The following is a 4,514-nucleotide window of genomic DNA, read 5'->3' as shown; positions in this document are numbered from 1 at the left end:
TTCATCTAATTCATATATGGAAATCAAGAAATGGATAAAATTTGAGGGACTATAAATTCTGGTGTTTTTTTTATTGATGGAAATGTTTTCTTTTTTGTTATTGTTGTTTTGTTTTTAAGTAGGCTCCATGCTCAGCGTGCAGCCCCATGTAGGGCTTGCACTCACAGCCCTGAGGTTAAGAACTGAGCTGAGATCAAGAGTCAGACACTTAACTGACTGAGCCACCCAGGCACCCCTGATAGAAATGAGTTCTTAGGAGAAATATATACCAATTCTAAATGCTGGGGGTTAAAATATCCCCACAGTAATCATGATTCAAGCAGAAGTAGCAGAATGCTCACATCTAAGATCCTCTTCCCTAGGCCTGATGCAATCAGGGCTGAGGTAAACTGCTGGTTATGTGGCGCCGAAATCTCAATCTTTGCACTAATACTTGAAATTTCACCAAGAGACATTCATTTCTCTGTCCTTTTATAAGTTAATCTCTAGAAGAAGCATTTGAAGTTGGTTGTAAAAAAATCGGTATTTGAAGTTACAAGATAAGTTTGAACCTCCTTTAGCCAGAATCTCAGCTTCTTTGATGATAATATCTGAATCAGAGGGCTATTGCAAGAGTAAATTTGGACAGTTTATGGAAAAGCACCTAGTTAGTATAAATACTTTAAAAAATTTAAACAATATTAAGATGATTTAAATTTCTTCTAATTTTTCTTAAGTGCTCCTAAGTGTCAAAATGTTACCTTTTGTCCTCAAAATAACTCAACAAAGTAGATATTATCTCTTTTTTATAGGTGAATAAAGAGACTCAGAGAGATAAAATACTTTTTCTAAAAACACATAAATAGTAAAAGACTAAGCAGGAGTTAAATTCAAGACCTGGCATACTAATGGGCAACTCCCTTCCTTCCCCCCCAAAAAAGAAGGAATTTGTCTAAAAGTGGACCTGGCAGATCTATACTTATTGTCAGAAGAGGTCTAGGAAGTTTCTTTGTCTGGTTAACAAGGACGAGATATGCTTATTGGAGCTGTTCTCATTTAGGTTGGCTAAAATTGGGGTAGATATTTTTCTAAGAGATTTTTGATGAATACCCAGTGAAATAAGGCCAAGAGAAAAGCTAAGATCATTACTTAGAAAAGACTGGATTTTCTGCCCCCCAAGTGGACAAAACATAGCTCTAGGGATAGATAGGATAGAAGTTGGTGATTTAGGAAATAAAGTACAGGTTAGAGAGATCTGACAGTTCATGAATTTGTTAATTCATCTTACTTGCTATTCTCCCCAACTGACCTATCCCACCAAACCACATCCACATAATTACACACACACCAACAGATTCTATCTTCAAAAAGAAGGAGTGGTTCTCTGGGTGTTTCAGTGGTTTAGCACCTGCCTTCGGCCCAGGGTATGATTCTGGAGTCCCGGGTCGAGTCCTGCATCGGGCTCCCTGTATGAGCCAGCTTCTCCCTCTGCCTGTGTCTCTGCCTCTCTATCTCTCTCTGTGTCTCTCATGAATAAATAAATAAAATCTTAAAAAAAAAAAAAGAAGAAGGAAGAATGGATTGAGGAGACATCTAATCTTTCATTTCATGAGCAAGTGGTCTCCAGGGGAAAGAGTGTTGACTTTATTTTCGATAGAGTTGAGTTTTGTTTTGTTTTGTTTTGTTTTTGAGATTTTAAAATATGTTTTTATTTTAAGATTTATTTATTTACTTGGGGGAGGATTAGAGGGAGAGAAACTCAAGCAGATTTCATGCTGAGTATGGAGCTCAACTCAGGGCCTTTTCCCTCCACTCTGAGATCATGACCTGAGCTGAAACCAAGAGTTAGAGGCTTGCCTGACTGAGCCACCCAGGCACCCCTAGATTTTTAAAATTACTCTTTGCCTAATTGTATGCTTTTTTTTTTTTTTCTGGCAAGTTTTCCTTGAATTTTATTTAGATTCCCCTCTCCTCTTATCTATGACATTCTGTGTATGCTACTGTTCTAGTTTTTTAAAATTTTTATTTATTTATTTGAAAGAGTATTTATTTATTTATTTATTCATGAGAGACACAGAAAGAAAGAGAGAGGCAGAGACACAGGCAGAGGGAGATGCAGGCTCCATGCGGGGAGCCCGATGTGGGACTCGATCCTGGGACTCCAGGATCCTGCCCTGGGCAGAAGGCAAGTGCTAAACCGCTGAGCCACCCAGGGATTCCTGTTCTAGCTTTTTTTTAAAAAAAGAAAATTTTTTAAGTAGGCTCCACATCTAATGTGGAGCTTGAACTCATGATCCTGAGACCAAGAGTCATGTGCTATCCTAACTGAGCCAGACAGTCCCTCTTCATCCTACATCTCTAATCAAACTACAGGACCTGTCCTGAGTTGAGCAGTAACCAGGCCTACTATTTAATTGGAGGATGTAAGACCTTGGATTCCAAGAGGGGAAAAGAAGTTGATAGAGAACATCCCTCTTTTGTTTTGGATAAGAATTTGGAGGCAGGTGGCAGAGACCCAAGGGGTAAAGATTTGAGAACTATTGGTTTGCAGAAGTTTGTGAATTCCCAGGAAATGGTAATTCATCTTCTCAACTGAGCATTCCTGGGATGACAGTGGGACTCCTTTGTCCTCCGTGAGCTGCAGGAATGCTTACCAGATGCAATGAGTCCTTTCTGGCCCTGGTTCTAGAAGAACACCAAGCATTGCATGACGAAAAGACTGAAGAACAAAAAGACTTTGTTCAAGCCTTAATTAGAGAAATTATAATTTCACAATCTGGCAAATCTCTGACATATTTTGCCCGATTGCTGTGCCTCCCTTCATTATCAAGATTGCTGCCACCCATGGTGCCTTAGCAACTGGAATTTAATTTCTCAGAGAACAAGCTAAATCAACAACCAATCGAAGGGGCACCAGAACCCAAAATGAAGAGATTTAAGAGATACACAAAATAAGTGACTTCTAACAACAACAACAAAAAAGCTATTGCAGTAGTCCTCCCCTAGATCAACAGAGCTCTCTTATATGATAGGCAGTAAAGACTGTAGAAGTAAGGGGTGGGAAGCCTGAAAATATCTCAGCTTTCAACAAACTGTCTGAAATTGCAGTTAAAAATTATAGGCCAGTCTTTTAGATTTAGATAGGAACAAAGAATAGCAAAAACTTCCTGAAACTGATCATCCAAGTAGAGCTGAAAAATCAGCCAATTAATATAAATAGTATTATTTGATATCTGAAATGCTTTTTTTGGAACAGATAAAGAATAAAAAAAAACGTTATTTAACTATTAACAGAGCCAGGTTAGACTTTGAAACTTGAACAAAATGCACCACATTCCTCAATAAACAAAGTTGTAAGAACAATTAAGGAGATTCAAGCATAACACATGCACACACATGCACACACGCACAAGATATAGCTGCACCTATAAAGATGGACAATGATTTGCAAACAAATCAATAGATGGACAGAAGGAGCACAGAATCTCTGTTAAAACCAATGAAATAAAGATGGGCAATACAATAGATTTGGGTAACAGTTCCAGTCAACTTTCCATGTGAATAACAGGAGTACTAGACAAAGAAAAGTTAACAGATGGAGAAGAAGCCATTAAGTAGTAGAAGGAAGTTTATCTGAGCTGAAGACTCAAATCATCAAATTAGGATGCTTCACCAAATTCTAGACAAGATAGATAAAAAGAGCATATTCTATTATGAAAAAAAGACCATTAATTCAGAATTTTAAAATAAGAGTACCCCTAAAAAAAAGAGCATTGTAGCAAGGCAGGAGAGAATGTTCATAAGCCAAAGGCTAATGGCCATCACAGCTGTGTTCCTAAGCACGTCACAATCATAGACTTAAAAAAAATACCTGTGTATACTCAAGATCCTCTAAGTTTTGCCTTATGATATGCAGGGAATAAGGGGGTCTCTGGACATCTGGGTAGTGAAGATGATTGTGATGATAAGCAAGACTGGGGATAGTGGATTTAATAAAATAAGCACACTGCAAAATCCATGTGAAAGAGACTCTGATGTACATTTGAAAGAAAACACCTAATTGTCTAGTGAAATACTTAAGATCTATAAATAGATTATACTTTTTCTCCAGAGGAATAAAATATTAAATAATTTACTGTTGTAATTTTTAATATCTAGCATCTAGTAGTTAAAGGCTCTGTTAATTTTACCAGGGCTTATTTCCTCACAGATACAAAGATATATCCTGACAAGATCCCAGGACTCCAGAAATAGAAGGAAAATGTTAAAAGGTTCTAGAGAGAGAGAAAAAAAATCATATTTCTTTAGAAATGGTTTTATATGATTATGTCAGTTACCTTTTCTAAAACTTAGTTTCTTAAAACTTACCCCATAATAGGAGACATTAACCTGATTATTTTGTAGTTAATACATAGTAACAATTTATTGGAATTGAATATGGACTAAATATGAGGAGTGTGTGTGTGTGAGCGTGCGTGTGCTTGTTAATAAAATGAATTCCAACCACCAAAGAAAGAAGAGCCAAAGACAAATGC

This window comes from Canis lupus, chromosome 7, assembly GCF_048164855.1.
Source record: "Canis lupus baileyi chromosome 7, mCanLup2.hap1, whole genome shotgun sequence".
NCBI classification, from domain to species: Eukaryota; Metazoa; Chordata; class Mammalia; order Carnivora; family Canidae; genus Canis; species Canis lupus.
Note: the sequence above shows the minus strand (reverse complement) of the source record.